At 42.2% G+C, this 18,641-nt stretch overlaps 1 pseudogene; it reads left to right on the top strand.

Moving 5' to 3' along the window:
• The first annotated feature begins 5,230 nt into the window (after positions 1 to 5,230).
• Positions 5,231 to 10,638, top strand: LOC127777011 (uncharacterized; annotated as a pseudogene).
• Positions 10,639 to 18,641: the final 8,003 nt, after the last annotated feature.

Here is an 18,641-nt window from a genome sequence, read left to right as displayed (position 1 = left end):
AGGCCTTTAGTTGAAAATCTCGATCTATTTTTGGATGATAATGTTGGACAAACACCGTGTCCTTCTTAAAAGGTGTTGTTCCAGAGCACGTGTCTAGCTCTTTTGTTGATTGTTCATGAGTTAGTTATTAGTCTCTCTGTTGTAAAATATAATTACTTTTGCACACTGTATATCTGGACGGAGATATATCCAGGTATATTTCATGAAATATGTAAAAAAATTGCTTATATTTTAGAAAAGAGATAATACAAGACAACATGATGTGTTCGTGTGTGTCTTAGGTTTTTTTCATTTTATTTATCTTTGTTTTTTTTCTTGGCTATGTATTGTAGATGTAGAGATCGTGTGTAATTTTAGCGTCCAATAAAATTCTTCCATTATCTAAAATAACCAATCCTGAAAGTACCCTCACCCCCTCATCATAAAAAATGATTATCAAGAAAAGTTCCAAAAAAAAACCCTTCATCCTCTGTTTTCCTCCTGATTTTTTCCTTCCTCATTTTCAAAAACAAGATCTTGTCTGTGATGGCTCAACCAAGGGACCGACAGAATATGGGAAATGAACTGGTAAACCTGCAGCATGAAGCTCGCACCCTTTTTCACCCCACACCATTGTCTTGAGTAGGGCTGTAAAAAAAAAAACCTCGAGGCTCGTGAGCTGCTCGAGCTCGACTCGTCCTAGGCTTGATTCGAGATCGGCTCGAGCTCCAGACGAGCCGAATCTGAGCCGCTCCCTAAGCTCGTAAGCTTTATCGAGTAGAGCTCAAGCTTACAACGAGTCTAATAATATATGATTTTTTTGTTGTTATTTAATAAATTAGAAGATCAAATATGTTATTTGTATGCCTTGTATTGATATCATATACTCCATCCATTCCAAAATATAAGGCATAACCACTCTTAATCCAAAGACCAAGAAAATAATTATTATCATCTTGTAGTTTGGCTCATCCTAATAAATACAATGCATGCATCCAATAGAATTAGAGAACATGAGAGTAGAGGATTTTAAAAAGTAATAATATAATGAAGAAGGGGTCATAGTTAATTGCCTACATGCGCATGTCTTATATTATGAAACATCTAAAAAAGTGGTTGTGCCTTATATTATGGAATGGAGGGAGTATTTATTTTATTCTTTTTTCCTATTCTATTAATACGATGAAATATAAATTAATTATTATTTTTAAATATTATCCTTGAAATATATATCGTTTTAATTAAAAATCATGCTCAGTATCGAGCTCGAGCTTTTGATCGAGCTCGAGCCGAGCCTGCCAGACAGCTCGAACATTTTATAGGCTTGGCTCAAGCTTATATCGAGCTCGCTCAAGCTCGACTCGTTGACAGCCCTAGTCTTGAGGCTAATTTTCAACACCATTCTCACCCTAGTCTTCGTCCTTGGTGTCACTATCGTTTCTCATGTTATCACCAACCTTCCTATTTCAAATGACAAAGGGAATGATGACTATTAATTAGAGGGGCATTGTTTTTTTCTTGTGCTTATGCCAACTAACTTTTATAGATTCTTTTTCTGTCTCTACCATTGCAATGATGATATGGCAATTTGCCTCAACAGATCAAAACTCCTCTTAATGTATTCTTTTAGGAAGGGCAACACAACAATATTGTAATGGACAACATATCGACCCACCACACCTTTTCGATACCACCATAATACTTGGTCCTTTCCATTAACAAAATATACTCCCTCCATCCACAACAATTAGGCATATTTCATAGTTTAATTTTTTAAAATAAGTTGTTTCTATTTGTAATCTTTATATATTCTAAACTTGAATGTAGAGCTAAATTAAATATTTGATCAGAACTCGAGGAATCATCTTAATACTCATTAGTTACATGTGTGCATACACTACTTATCTTTGTTACATATAATATAAGTTAATTTTTTATTAGTTTTGGTGATAAAAATAATATGTGTAACTTTTATGAAAGGAGGAAGTAAATTACAAGACTATTAATAGCAAAGACATCTCCCTTTATTTGTAGCACTTTAATGAAAGCATCATGTATCATGAATATATTGGTTGGTTGAAAGGAGCTTTTCACCTTACCCTTTCCCTAACTCAAGTTTCATGCTGATATGGACATGCGAAAAAAAGTAAATTAGATCTGTGGTACACACAACTCGAGATTGCAAAAAAAAGAGTAAATTTCACAAAACTACAGATACTTGTGTCAAATTATCACAAAACTACAGATTTAAGAATGTGTATCACAAAACTACAGATTTAGCGTTAAACTTTTCACGGAACTACAGATTTAATGCACCATATCACAAAACTACAGATTTAGTGATTAAGTTATCAAAGAACTACATATTCTAGAGTTTAGATCATAGCACTATTATTTATTTAAAGTTATAAAATTTGTAGTTTTGTAATAAAATAGTTTTTAAATGTGTAGTTTTGTAATAAAATAGTTGTTAAATCAATAGTTTTGTGATATAATACCTTAAATCTGTAGTTCCATGATAAATTTAACTCTAAATCTGTAGTTTCATGAAATACATTCTTAAATCTGTAGTTTTAGTTTTGTGATAGTTTGATCAAAGTATCTGTAGTTTTGTGAAATTTACTAAAAAAAATACTAGAAATTTAAGGTAGTGCATGCTTGTGAGGTAGTTGCACGATTAAAGCCCTGCCTTTTGTTTTAGAAAAATATATGGCACAAATAATGGTTATAGCTTATAAATTTATAATTCAGAAGAGATCTGAATCGTCGGATAATGGACGCAAACAATATTTATTGTTTCCAAGTTGGTTAGTAGTAAACTACAGTTGGCACGTAGGAGTAGCAGGTACGAGCCAACTATGAAGTAGTTGTTTCCAACTTGGCAGGTATGAGAGCCTTGCTTCATTGCATTTCAAAGCAATCCTATTTGTAGTCTAGTCATCACTCATCAGTGCAATATATCCATGGATTTGTTTTTCTTTTTCTCTGGAAATTTGGTGTTTCTAGAATTCTAGTTTATTGTCTCAATAATATTAGGGGCATTTGCAAATTTGCCACCATTTTTTCAATAATATTAATATGCCTGCTATGACGCTATGATATTCAAGGTGGAAAGCAATGGGCCAAGGCCATTTATTTGGGAGTAGGGATGGTGCTTTACACTCTTGAGTGGTGCTTCTGTGAATCCCTCATCAAATATTATGATGCAATGGAGTGGTCATGAAAAATTCGTAGAAATATATTTTGGTTTTTTGCAGGGGTAAAAAAGCAAGCATCCTAAGAAAACCAGCCGAAACCTTGACCAATCCTATTGTTTCGCCTATTCGTGGAATAAATCAAATAGTATATTTGCAAACGAAAAGTAATTTATGAATAAAATTTTTATGTACGTGTTTTTGGCGATTTAAAAGCAAAAGCTGAAAAATAAAAACTTTGATGAAAAAACCCTAAAATCAGCTCCAAATTTAAGGTTGAAAATTCAAATTTTGGTTGATAAGCATAAGCATAAGCAAACAGATGAGGCCCACTAATTTATTTTCCGATTTCATCATGTACTTCTCCATGTGTGCATATAATATATATAAATGAATATTTTATACTAGTGTGAATGTTTGATTGGTTGATTGACTCGATTCTGCGTCAAAGATTGCAAATTTATCAACAGTTTCTTATTAGCGATTGTATCATATTTTGATGAAGTAAAACTTAAAGCATGCACCTTCAGAGTGGGACACACGAGGTATTCTAATAGTGATAGATGGGAGCTCTCCAACTACTTAGGGTTAGCTCACATTTTGGCGAAAAAGATAGAAGATGACATTGACTTTCTCAAGACAATGGTTTGTCATCTGTAATTTCGTCAGCAGAAGGTACTAGGAGCGATATGAAATTCAGACACATCTTCTGAATCTTTCTTCGCATGCGCTGCCGTGCCAAATTTGCTGATGCTCTCCATGCCTGGATCTTTCTCAAGTGCTGCATCAACAACGAACAGACAATGTCAGCAACAAGATCCCAGTCTGATACTACTGATCCCTTTAATTAACAAATTGGAGGTGTCGAAATTGTTTTTATCAGAGTAATTTTGCGTGGCAGATTACCTAACTGAAAATGCTCTCTCGGAACTCAACTAAAGTAGTAAGGTATATATACGTGGGAGATTAGTTCGTTTTCTCACCCAGCTTTTTCTGTGTTGGCTAATGGTTGCCATGAACTTTCGCATCACACAGAGAGATTAAGTGCTCTTGTATTGATCGTCAACGATGCCAACAGCTTGGCTAATAAAAAGAAGACAGCAATACATTTTTCTCAGAGCTGCTTCAAGAAACTGTCGTGTTGTCCACAATCATGAGGAGGACCACATTAGAGCATTATCTCTTTTATTTTCTTTTTTAAAAAAGAGGCCAAAGCTTTGCTATTAACAGAGAATTATCAACAGGACAGACTTTGATTGTGCTCAGTTGCCGAAATGTTGATACGGACTACGGAGGTTTTATAAATTGCTGATCTCTAATTTGATTTCTGAGACAAATCTGCATATTTCGGTGATTTACATATACGTATTTATATCGGACGCGGAATTGGGGTCTGATGGTGCCCGGGCTTCAGAATTTGAAATATCCAAATTCAGCTCGAATTGAAAATGTTCTTTTTTGGAAATTTTTTTCATCTTCTGCGTATACCACAGCTTGTAAAAAAAAAACAGCTCAAGTTCAATGATATTTCACAAGCTCATATTACATTGTTCGGTAACTATGTTTACATGACAACACGCCTGGAATAAAAAAAAATAGCCAAAAAAGGTATATGTCGGTTCAAATTTAGTTCAAACATGTTTAAACTAGTATAGTTAGTAAACAAATTATTCTTCATACCTTTTTTTTTCATAACCGTTTAAATTAAGCCTAAAGTTTTTTTTTCATAAATTAGCTATAGCATTAAGTTTTTCTTTACGATACAATGTTATTAATTATGGGCCAAATTTTAATTCTTTCGCGAGTCCATAAATTTCTTTGTTCCCGACGTCACTATGAATAAGTCCCCATTGACTCCCTCAAGTATTGGTCCAATCTGATTCAAATCCCTCAACCGCAATACCTGATATCTTAATCCCTCAACTGTTGAAACCTATGTAATTTAACTCTCAGGGCAGTATAAATAGTGGTATTTGCTGACGTGATGTCCATGTGGCATCCCAGTCATCAAATAAATTTTAAAAAGTGGGACGACGACGGGGAGCGACAACGAGACGATGGCGGGGCTCTCCTCTCTCTCCCACTCCGACCCCTTCCTCCGGCTCCCAGCGCTGCTAGCGGAGTGGCCGCCAAGTAGGGATGCGGGGTGGTGGTGGAGTACCTCAGGTGCTCAATAGTGGTGGGCTCGGGGAATGATGCTAGCCGACGTCGGCGACAAGACCGAGCCAAAGTGACCGACTTGAGCTTCCCGTCACCCCAAATGGCGACAATCCCGACACCCTCCTTCCCACGGTGCTGTAGCTTCTGCAGCCCGAGGTAGCACAGCGACATTGCGTCGGGGTCCCCCATGACCTCGACCAGCCCACACTCCTCGCACGGGTGGTCGTCAAAGCCGTCATCCTCCTCATTGCCTCTCCCATAGAATGGAGTGACCCGGTTGGGCAACAGTGGCCCGACCGACAACAAAAGGCGAGAACCACTAGAGCCGCTACCGTGATACAGCAGCAATAGAGGGAGAGAAGATGGCTTGGAGGAATACCTAAGCTGTTGTTGCTTTTGGTGGTGCTCGCGTTCGATTCGGCGGTGGTGGCGTGGTGGTGGTGGAGGCGTGATGTTGATGCGATAGCGGCCATTTGTGAGTGAGGAAAGGAGCGGCATAAGGGATTGGGTCAAGCAGTGGATGGGTTCCCTTTCAAGGGTGAGGTCAAGGGGCATGATTTAAAGAGGGTTTTGCTGGTCATTGTGTGTCCATCGTCCCGCCACCACCGCCGTCGCTCCCCGTTGTCGTCCTAGTGATCTGCTGCTATCAGGCTGAGAAGAAGAAAAGGGGAGAGAGATGTGATAACATGTGGGCTCCACTTATTATTTTTAATTTATTTGATGACTGGGCTGCCACATTGTTGCCATGTCAGTGAAAACCGCTCTTAAAAACAATCGAGGGAGACATTTTAGACAGTTTTAATAGTTGGGGGAGTCATCATATCTAGTTTTGCAGTTTAGAGATACGAGTCAGATCCGACCACTAGGTAAGGGAATCCGTGTGGACTCTTTCCACATCACTATGTGTCGGATCTGCCAACTTCCCATAGTGAACGAGTAGGCTAATAAAATTGGGAATAAGTCTAGTTGCCGTCTACACATCAAGTGTTCAAAACCGTGCAAACGATGCATCCTAGTCAGCAAGGAGGGAATAAAAAAAATATGTGGGGTCCACATGTAATTCACATGAAAAATATAAAATAAAAACTTCTCCCCCACCTCTCCCCCAAGCACACGGCCGTGACGGGCACCTTCCTCTCCATCCTGAGCTTCAGTCGCGAGGAGAAGGGAAGCAGAGGTTGAGGATGCTGCGGCCAGCGAGGTCGAGACGGGGTGCAGGGAGACCGAGGCCGAGGCCGAGTCCAAGGCCTCCCTTCGAGGCCACGCACACGCATTAAATCCCTTGATCGAGATGGCCTCTGTTGATGGTCGTTATCGATCAGTTTCGACCGTCAATATTACCAAAATAGAGGAGAACTAGTGATACTTGCAATGCATAAATATGTTAGAACAATAATATTCCACTAGTAGTAGGTATACTAATCTTTTGCAGAGAATGATAATAAAGTGGAGGAGAATCGACATCAATACAAACGATAAATCAATCGGACGATGTCGAGAACCAGACTTATGTATGAATGGGCCAAGAACTCAGAATTGACACGACAAACTGGGCCAAAATTCACAAGTCTGTGGAGAAGAACAACAGAGGAGGCCGCCAGCCAAACCATGGGCTGGTTGGGCCGGCCCAGGTTCGGCCCAACCAGGGGGCTCGACCGAACCTCCCTCATCGCCGCTGGATGCAGGGTTTCTTCTGGACGATGTGGATTAGCTCTCAATGATGGTTGGAGGGTATTTCCGACCATTCCAACCATCACAACCATCATCGGGAGGCCATATAAACCCCTCACCTTCTCACTTCACTCACATACCTCAAGCAATAGCTCTCTCATTTCTCTTAATTTAGTTTGGTAGTACCTAGCTGGTGGAATAGGAATAGAGTAGAAATCAGAAGTCTAGAAGCCTTCGGAAGAGTTCGGGTATGACTCTAGTAGCTTTTCTCTTCTCTTTTGTAAGCTTTGTACTTTTATTAGAATACTCTTCTATATACATTTATGGTATTGAAATACTTTCCGAGTATATGAGTACCTATTTTACATTATGTTCATATTATAGTGAATATACGGCTAGCTTATCTGGGAGATGTTTTGGTACGGGTATAATGTTTGCTTATGCAATTACTCTATGTCATGATGATGATATTATAGTAGTATCTAGTAGTTTAGACGTGATGTCTAGATTATGGAATATCATTATTTGGGGTTATATATTACGGATGAGAGGTGGGCCGCTAATGGTGACAGCTCAGTATGGGTATTCCTCCACGCCGGTATATAATCCTAAGTTAATTCCCTGGGGAGGGTATTCCTCTGTATTTAGCCCCGGTTATATGGTCATGACGGGCTGTCGTAAGAAACTCGGCAGTCAGGGGTGGCTTCTCGAAGTACCAGGAGGGCATCAGATAGAGGGTACTCCCTCCATTCCATAATGAATCAGCATATTTTGTTGTGGCATCAAGACCAAGGAGAGACCCACTACCCATTTTCTATTTAATCCTTGTAATTAATCTCCATATTAATCGGCTTGGATAAACGAAACGACGTTACTGCCGCTGCATGATTGCACATGCAAGGGATGTTCCGTGCTGCATGCAGCTCAAAAATCGCATGGCCTACTAGATCTATGTGATAACTAGTTAATCCATCCGACATGCACATGCTACCAGTGTTAATACGCTGATCAAATCGGAATATCTCTACTTTCGTTATGCGCTGATTATTATGGAATGGAGGGAGTATTAGCTAGTATATCGGTTAACTAGAATGTATGTATTAGAAGTATAGGAATAGATTTTCTTTCTCTTTCTTTCCACTTAGCTTAGATAATATATTATGAGAATGAGTAGTTAATGCTTGTGTGTCACTCTACCCTTGGATTATCTTAACCCCTGCTTAAAATATGATTATCACAAGTAATATATAAATTATTAGTTGAGTTCTCTCTACATGATCTTTCCACGGGATAAAATAAATACGATACCCTTGGAATACTCTCGGGTGAAATGCTACAATGGTATTGCGCTTGCGGATGAACTCTCTAACCATAATATATCAGAAGTATTTCTGCGCCATTGCTGGGAATTATATTTCTAGTAATGTCGTTAAGAAATACCAACAGCCTACACTACCACTGCCGCTACCACCGCCTGCAATGACAGCATCCTCCCCACCCACACCATCATCGCCATGGTCCCACCCTTCATAACCCACAAAGACGTCGACCTGGAGGCCTCCAGGAGGACGCGCCAGCAATGCTGCCTATGCTGCTGTTGATGGTCATTAGCGATCAGTTTCTTCCGTCAATATTACCGAAATAGAGGAGAACTAGTTATGCTTGCAATGCATATCCATGTTAGAATAATAATATTCCACTAGTATTAGGTTCACTAACCTTTTGTAGAGAATAATCATTAAATGGAGGAGAATCGACATCAATTCAGACGATCGATCAATCGGACGATGTCGAGAATTAGACTTATCAATGAACGGGCTAAGAACTCAGAAATGACACGGCTAATTGGGCCAAAGTTCAGAAGTCTGTGGAGTGGAGAAGTCCAGGAGGCCACCAGCCAAATTATGGGCTAGTTGGGCCGGCCCTTGTTTCGGCCGAACCCCCCTCATCGTCGTTGGATGCAGAGCTTCTTCTAGACGGTGTAGATTGGCTCCCAATGACGGTTGGAGGGTATTTCCGACCATTCCAACCGTCACAACCATCATTGGGAGGCTATATAAACCCCTTACTCTCTCCATTTCAATACACACCTCAAGCAAAAGCTCTATCATATTCTCTCAATTTAGTTTAGTGTTTTCAAGCTAGCGGAATAGGGATAGAGTAGAAATCAGAGTCCGTAAGCTTTCGGAAGAGTTCGGGTATGGCTCTAGTAGCTCTTCTCTTCTCTTTTGTAAGCTTTGTACTCTATTTAGAATACTCTTCTATATACATTTATGGTATTGAAATACTTTCCGAGTATATGAATGCCAACTTTACATTATGTTCAAGTTATACTGATTATACTGCTAGCTTATCTGGGAGATGCATCGGTACGGGTATAATGTTTGCTTATGCAATTACTCTATGTCATGACGATGATATTAGAGTAGTATCTGGTAGTTTAGGCATGGTGTCTAGATTACATGATATCATTATTTGGGGTTATATGCCGCTAATGGTGACAACTCAGTACGGGTATTCCTCCGTGCGTGTATATAGCCCTAAGTTAATTTCTCGGTTGTATGGTTATGACGGGCTGTCGTTAGGAACTCGGCAGTCAGAGGTGGCTTCTCGAAGTATCAGGAGGGCATCGGATAGAGGGTATTAGCTAGTATGTTAGATAACTAGGGTGTATGTATACTATGTATACTAGAAGTATAGGAATAGATTCTCTTTCTCTTTTCTTTCCACTTAGCTTAGATATTTTAGTATGAGAATGAGTAGCTCCCTGCTTGTGTGTCACTCTAGATTATCTTAACCCCTGCTTAGACTATGATTATTACATGTAACATATAAATTATTAGTCAAGTTCTCTCTATTATGATCTTTCCACGGGATTAAATAAATACGATACCCTTGGAATACTCTCGGGTGAAATGCTACAATGGTATATCCGTGCGTTTGCGGATGAACTCTGTAACCATAATATAGCAGGAGTATTTATGCGCCATTGCTGGAAATTATATTTCTAGTAATGTTGTTAAGAAATACCAACAACTGCTACATGCTTATCATCCTAGTGGTGCTCCTCATCCTGGTCCTCTTTCTCACTATGTTCCACGTCCACGACCCCACAACCCACCTCGTCTCCACCCGCCTCGTCGGACTGTCCCCGCACACTCTCCTTCCTAGCCATGTTGCTCGAACCCAACATCACACTACTCATCACCATGGCAATCTACAACCCCAACCCGACCTTCTTCACCTAAGCCACGGGGGGACACACCGATCTCACCTACATGGGCACCCACATCAGCGGCATAAAGATCGACCAGGGGAAAAGCTCGAGCTAGAAGAGATGGCAACATGACGACGGTGCTCACCCTCCATACCGGCCGCTTCGCCGGTTACATCACGTAGCTTGTCCGCCATGTGATGGCCGTCGGTGGCGCTCAACGCGAGCAAGAGGATCACCGGCATCAAGTCCCCGAATTCCTCGCCTCCGCAGCCATTGGTAGATGCCTCTTGCTGCTCCGTCATCGTCAATCGAATTTGTTGCTGCCGGAGTGCAGCCAACAGAGGTCGATGGAGGAATGGCTGCCATAGTGTGGCATCGACGAGGCGCGATAGCTCCCATCTCCCGGGAGCGACATAGACTATAGAGGGGATTAGTGGCGGTTGGCCGCCTCGACTCTTCCCTCCCAAGTGACGCGGGAGGTGGAAGAGAGGACACGAGGCGAAGGCGGTGACCAGTGGTGCGAACCAGTCGTCGTCTGCCTCAACCTCGCTAATCGTGCCACCCTCGTCCTTAGCTTCCCCGTGCCCACCCGCTCCCATGCCCCCTCTTCTCCTTGCCCTTGTCTTTGATGTCATGGGCCGCACTGTCCTCAGCCTCGGCCTCCCCATGCCGAACCTCGACCTCGCTGGCCACATCGTCCTCAGCCTCAGCCTGTTGCCAAAGCTTGCACGGATAGAAAGGTGTGCGTCGCCGCCATGCGCTTGGGGGAGAGGTGCAAGAGAAGTTTTGCTTTTATATTTTTTGTGTGACTTACATGTGGGCCTCACATATTTTTTTATTCTCTCGTTACTGACTAGGATGACACGTCAGTGAAACCACTCATGCATACTGCCATGTGACCTTTTTTTGCACGGTTTTGAACACATAAAGGGTAGAAATTTCTGATATCGGGGATTAGGGATGTCATACAGATTCGACGTAAAATTGAGGGACAGCAAGTGGACTTATTCCATAAACTAGTAGAAGCCCTTGGCCGAACGAGAATATCACAGTTTGGGCCATTAAAGAAGCCCACTACTGCTGGAATACAAAGCCAGCCATCAATATAACTACTTGGGCCAAACCCAGTTAATTATGTAAGAAAATATGAACTCCCTATGGGCTCAGATGGGCCATATTTCCTGCACCAAAGCTGATTCATACCCCATGTTTGACTCATTTGGAAAGTAAGTCCACTTTGACTTCTTCAGTTACAGGTGCAATCTGATTCATACCCCCTAATCAAATTACCAAATATTTTGACCCATCAACTATTAAACCAGATATTTTAACCCATCATCTATTAAAACCAGTGCAACATAACTCCTTTGGTGGTTTTAAAGGCGGTTTTCATTGACGTGTCGAATTGACTTAGTCTCTGAGTATGACGTGTCATTACAATAACAAAAATAATAAAAATAGCATGTGGACCCATGGGTCAGGACTGTTTCCCCTATATATACTCCTTGTTTCTCCTCTTTCTCTATGGTCGGGACGACGACGATACCAACAAGCTACAGTGGGCAAGGACGGTCGGCAGTTTCGTCGAGCACAGAGCTGGGTGCCAGCGTGGCCCGAGGCGGAGTCCGAGCGGCTGTGATGGCTGATGAGAGGGATCCGCGACGGGGCTTCACCCAAGACAGAGCGACGGCCTCGAGGCACAACGATGGTGCGCCCTCAAGACGGAGCGGCGGCCTACACTGATCTACAGCTCATTGCCCTCGAGGCGCAATGGCAGCACGACTTGAGATGGAGCGGTGGCGGCACGACCTCGAGGGAAGGGAGCTCGTCAATGGCATGACCGGCAGGGCGGTGAGAGGTTGAGGAGATGGCGTGCCGGCATCGCTGACCGCGCAATGAAGTAGCTGGAGAAGATGAAGAAGGACCCCATCACCCACTGGATCATAGCATTCCCCTCCACGAAGTCCAGCGCCACCGATGCCGCTGCAAAGAACACCACCACCGACCCCCTTCTCTCCCTCGACCATCTCCGCTCGTCGCTACAATCCCCTAAGTCCGCCCATCGCTAGTCATTGCCGCAATCCCCTACGCCTCCATATCGCCTCGATTCCCTCAGTCCGCCCATCGGCCATCGCCGCTCGCTGCCCGACTGGCTGTTGTGTCGCGTGTTTGCTAGCGGTCCGGCACCGGAGCGTGTCCATGGAGTCGATGGAGAACTTGTGGAGGCGAGCAAACAGTGGAGGGTGTCGATGGTGCTGCTGCCCCAGGGGCGTCCTGTGGGGAAAGGAGAAAAAGGAGAGAATAAAGAGGAGATGACACTGACACGTGGGATCCGCATGCTGACTCAGCCATTTTGACTTTAGGTCAACATGCCACGACGGCAAAAAACGATCTCAAAACAGCCGAGGGAGTCGAATTACACTAGTTTTAATAGTTGGAGGGTTAGCATATCTAGTTTTGCGGTTGGGTGATACGAATTAGACTGGAGCTATAATTGAGGGAGTTAAAGTGGGCTTATTCCTTTCTAAACGAGGCTGGAACAGTATTTTCCCGAGTAAATTGACTTTGGTTAAGGCATGCTTGGATTCGGCCTGTTTTGGGGGTGTATCAGGTATTCGGGCCAAACTAGCGTAAAAATCTGTGGTTTACAGCCCATCCAAGCGTGATTTTGAGCCCATGTAAGAAAAGTAATAGGAATAAGTCCACTTTGACTCCCTTAAAAAGTAACCTGAATCTAATCCGTGACCCTCAACCGCAAAACCGGATAGAACGACTCCCCAAACTATTGAAACCGGTGCAATTTGACTCCCTTAACGGTTTTGGATGGTGGTTTCGCTGACGTGGTGCTTACGTGGCAGTGTTGATCTAGTCTAGTCTTGATGTGGCGCTTAGATGGCATTTAATTAAAAACATATATGTGGGACCCATTTCTCATAAAAAAAGTGGGGCCCACTGACATGTCATCCTCTCTCTTTCTTCTTCCTCCCCCTCTTTCTCCCTTCTCTCTTTCTCTCCCCTTCCACCGTCCGCGGGGAGCACGGCTGGAGCGGCGGCGGGTTGGAGCTAACGCGGGTGGAGGCGGAGGAGAAGGAGGCGGCGACAGGAGGGGCTTGAGTGGCGGCGGCGGTGGAAACCGCCCCACGCCACAGACCTCCAACGAGGCGGCTGCGGCTGCGGCTGCCTCTGACTAGCGCGCTGGATTATTCCTAGCCTCCGTCAGCTCCAGCCCACTTCCACCGCCACTCCAGCTAGCTCCCGTGTCAGCTCCCGCCGGCCGTCACCACTCCGGCTCCCGACGGCGGGGAGGAGCCTCGACGACGGGAACAAGTTAGCGACGCCGAACCTAGTCGCCTTCTTCTGCGCCTCTCCCAGCGTCTCCAGGAACTCCTCACGCCACCGGAAGCCGCACTCCCCCATGATGGCGCGCAACGTCAAGTCGGTCAGCGTCCCGGTGATCTGCCTGCTCACATTTAGTGCCGACAGTGGCGGCGATGGCGCCAACGAGCACACCCGCCAAAGAGTATCCCCACCGTGGTGCCGATGGAGTCCCTCACTGTACGCCCAGCCATAGAGGTCGAAGCCCCTGGGCCAGGCGCCAGGAGGAGGCCGAGCTCCATCCTCGCCTTTGGCCATGATGGTATGCATGTAGCGATGCCTGCCGTGGGACGAAGGCGAGGCATATCATCACCTTCTCGACATGATTTTTGATGAGCAGGAAGTAATCGAGCTATACAGCTATACACATCGTCTTGCTTGCTCGCCTTCTCCTATGCTGCTACATTGGTGTGTTTGTTGTACTGCTACTCGACTCTGCCGAGGCTGACCCATGGAGCATTGTGGGGGTTGGCCGGATTGCCTGGCTGGGTTCGTGGACTGCATCCTCGAAGACCGCCGCCATCACGCATGCGGATACGCCGAGGTCGAGGTCGATGGCGATAGGGAAGCTGGCGCCCGCCCGCTGCTGCCGCGTCAGCCATCGCCGCCGCCACCACTCCGGCTCCCGCTTGCCGTCGCCGCCCTTGCCTGCAGATTACGCTACGAGAGAGAAGGTGAAGAGAAAGGGGGGAGAGAACGGGGAGAAAGGGAGGGGGAAGGAGAGAGTGAATGACATGTAGGCCCACATGTCAATGGGGCCCATAATATTTTTTATGTGTGAATCACATGTGGGTCCATAGATTTTTTTTTTAATTCTAATGCCACGTAAGCGCCACGTGGGACGAAAACTAGGTCAACATTGCCACGTCAGCGCCACATCAACAAAACCACCCTCCAAAACTACCAAGGGAGTTAAATTGCACTGGTTTCAATAGTTTAGGGAGTCGTTCTATCTGGTTTTGCAGTTGAGGGTCACATATTAGATTCGAGTTACTTTTAATGGAGTCAAAGTGGACTTATTCCAAAGTAATATTACATTCATGTAATTTGTTCTAAGAAAAAAAATAGGGTTTTGAACCAGGCCCTTATTCTCGACTTTTCACTAATGTATATACCCCTCACGTGATGGAACAAGTGGCAAGGAAGATAACATCAATCCAAACTACAACTTTTTCTCGTTTTTCGTTAACACGTTTCCTAAACTATTAAGCAGTACATTTTATAATAAATCTATTTTCTAGTTTTGTAATAGAATAAACTAAACGTACTGCTATATGTTACTCCAATATAGAGTTTCAACCCTTCTTGGGTTGCAGGCTTGCAGCTGCATAGCACCGCTGTTCGGTTGCAATTGTTTTGAACAATGTTTGCTTGTAAAAAAAATGCTGCTGTAGAAGGCAAGTGTTTCTGATTTTCTGGCTACCTGCAGCCTCAGTTGACGCTTCAGAGTACAGTACAGTTACAGCACTGCTACAGAACGTGCTTCCAAACAAACCCATTTCTGCTAATGCTTTTCCAACAAGCATTGCCTACATGCATATCCACCTACTAGGTACGTAGCAGCTCTCATGTCCTCCATTTCTTTACTTCCCGAAGTAGCAGATGTAGCATCCAATGCGACAAACAACACTCTCCAATTCAACGGGCAAGTTAGCGCTGCATGTTCTAGAGCATATCATATGCTTTATACTAGCTCGAACTAAAAATGGAAAGAATAAAATCGATTTTCGAGAAGCCACCTTAAAGGCTTAAACGATGTGGTGGTAGAGTTACAGTTACTTCCTCCGTTTCACAATGTAAATTATTATAGCATTTTTCACATTCATATTGATGTTTTAACATCAATATGAATGTGGAAAATGCTAGAATGACTTAAATTGTGAAACGAAGGGAGTACATGATTTACGATTATTCAGAGTCTGAGTTTAGATCAGCTGTACGTGGGACAGAAACTTAAGGTGGTACTTAAAATGAGATAAGTTATTAGCGTATATTCAATCAAGTATTAAAATTAGATTTATTTGATTTCTAGGAAACTTTTATATATAATTTTTTTGTGCTAAACATCCCATTTTGCAGCTCGGAAACGTGCCCAAGGAGAATGAGTAAGTAGTCGCCGAATTACCGACTATTCCCTCCGCTCAAAAAAAGCCAACATACTATTGAATGGGATGTTTCCAGTATAACGAATCTTGTCAATACTAGGTTGGTTTTTTTGGGACGAAGGGAGTAGAACTTAACCGAAATGGGTGGTAAACAGGATGCACTCGTTGGTGTGTGCCTATATAAGAAGTACGCGCGAAGTGGTGGCATTGTCCTCATAATCACAAAAGAAGAAGAAGAAGAAAAAAAAGGTTCGAAGTGGAGCTCGATCAGCTGCTCCATGCCTTCCATTGGTCAACCCTTGTCCCATGCATATGCTCCGTTTTCGAGCGAAATATCACCAACTCTACCAAAAACGATGAAATCCACCAGCCAAACGTCCAAAAACCAAGCAGTACCATTTTGCAGTACTGCACATCACATGCTCTGATCTGCGTCCTGAATCACCAACCACCACTACAACCGGCTGGCCTTTTTGCCTGCTTGATGCAGAACTAAACTGCCTTTTTTCATCGATCTCAATCAGCCAACCGAACTCTGCAAGCCATTCAAGCGACCAGGCTAAGTACAAGAACCGTTTCCATTATATAGAGAGATGATTAATTAACAAGCAAGTAATGCTTATTTTGCTCGGTCGGTACGGGAAGTAACAACCGCTTAGCCGTGTTAACCTCTTTTGCGCCTGCTTGCAAATTAAACCAAACTAATCTCTCCATTTCAGATTGATTATCATTCGATTTAACATTGGCAGTGTCTTATACCGGTTCGTTGGATTTTCTTTTGACAATGTTTGCTACCATACACTCAAATTTTATGTAATTTGCTAGTAGACATGACAAAACCGTGTTACAGCTGAAAAACACCTGAAAAAACTGATAATTTGCTGAAGGATACTTTCAATTCAATTGGAGAGGGAAATTCTTCACAAAAACGAGAATGCCCTAGGGCCAAAAGCTTTCAAGCTAAGGCTTAAGTGAAGATGGAATATGATACATACTAACGATGTATTTAGGATGATGACAAATTTAGAGTTGTATAATTCCCAAATTTTCACTCTAACGCCATATTTGAAGGAGACCTATTTGAAGTATGGGTTCTAGGGGTGTTCTTATCCTTCTTAAGAATTTATCTCTCCAATTGAGTTCAAAGTGTCCTCCAGCAAATTACTAGTTTTATAATATGTCTTTCTGCTGTGACACGTTTTTCGATGTCTACTAGCAAATTACACAAATTTTAGGTATTCTGTAGCAAAATTTGTATTTTTTATGAGTTCATAAAATTTAACAACGTGCACATTATGTATTATGAAAGCATTTCTCAAGATAGATATAAAAACATAGGGGCAATTGTGTTCTTCCCCTTGCTTTGTGATCCAATTGTGATTTTGCCCCCTACTTTTAGGGTTGTTTTTGCCCCTACTTTTTAAAAGTGAAGCAACCATTTTGCCCCTGGTTTTGACCGTGGTTAGGTGGGACTAGAATTTTTGAGATAAACAAAGGTAAAGGAAAATAAAAAAATGATTTTGCAATTTGTCAATGACTGTTATACCCCTGGTGAGTAAATCATTAAGCAGTTGTGTGAATCAGATTGAAGCCGTGTATTCCCGGAAATGCTTACCATCGGCCGTCCGGCCAGAAATAAAAAATCAGATATCTCAATCTAAAAGAACAACAGTGTAGGTGCATGGTGAAACAGTTGGTTAGGTGTACTGATAAGCCAACGGAGCATGCATGCAAACATGTTTCAAAATTTAAATGATTTTTTCTCTTAAACTATTAGTCCGAATTTCAATCTAATTATATCATTGGATTCGTTACAATTAAATCTTTATAACAAGATATCACATGACTATATTCCGATGACTTTTAATTTTACTTTTTAAATGTTGCACACATTGTTACTGAAATGTTCCAACAAGCATTTGTTGATGTTTCACTAATGCATTAGCAATGTTTCATGCTGTCTTTTTTATATGTTTCAGCAAATACATTTTTTGTGTTTCAACAATAATTATAATTCGATGTTTCAATCTAAATATAAAAAATGTTTCATTGGTTGGGACTTAATGTTTCATGTAATAATGATTATTGTTGCCATCAATACTTTTTATATGTTGTACCTCTTTGGAACAATTTGTGAAGAGGGTTGAAACATCTCCACAAGTGATGAAAGAATTATTTTTAAATAGTTCAACATAAGTTTGTTTTTTTTCTAGAACACATATATATTTTTATCAAAATATATTTATGTGAGATCTTGTTATAAATTATAGATTGGATATATATTTTAGAATAAAATTTCATTTAAAGTTTGATTAAGAGAGAGAGAAAGTAATACTGCCTCAGGCCACCTTGGCAACCAGCTCTACTCCTGCATGCATGCATGCATGCGACAACCTCACTCCTCCAACGCGTCCCTGCATACAGACGAGGAGCAGCATTCGATATTTGAAAAAAATATTGAATGTACGATTTGTAGCATCCTATTTAAAATATTTCAACATAATTAAGTATTTGTGCAAAAATCTAATGGTATAATTGAAATTTAGATCAGATATATAATTTTGGAGAAAAATATTTACAATTTGAGGAAAAAATTAGGCACGTGTAATAGGAGGGAGAGGGAGAGGGAGAGAGAGTATGCAAACAGCAGCGCAAGCAACGCATGTAGGGCAGGCAAGCAACGCGCACGGAAGCAACGCGGGCATGCGGCAGTGCGGGGGTGAGCGTTGACCAACAAGTAAAACATTAAGTTATATATGGTGAAACAAAGAAAACAACAACCGAAACATTTAAATATGTTTATGAAACATGGTGAATATACACGTTGAAATATGTTGTTGTCACATATGAAACAATAAATATTGACGGATTGAAACATATGTTTTCTTTTATCAAAATATAATCATGCGGTATCTTGTTGTAAAGAGTTAATTACAACGA

This window comes from Oryza glaberrima, chromosome 6 (genome assembly GCF_000147395.1).
Source record: "Oryza glaberrima chromosome 6, OglaRS2, whole genome shotgun sequence".
Taxonomy (NCBI): domain Eukaryota; kingdom Viridiplantae; phylum Streptophyta; class Magnoliopsida; order Poales; family Poaceae; genus Oryza; species Oryza glaberrima.
The sequence above is the reverse complement of the archived record's forward strand: the minus strand, read 5'-3'. Positions and strand labels throughout refer to the sequence as shown.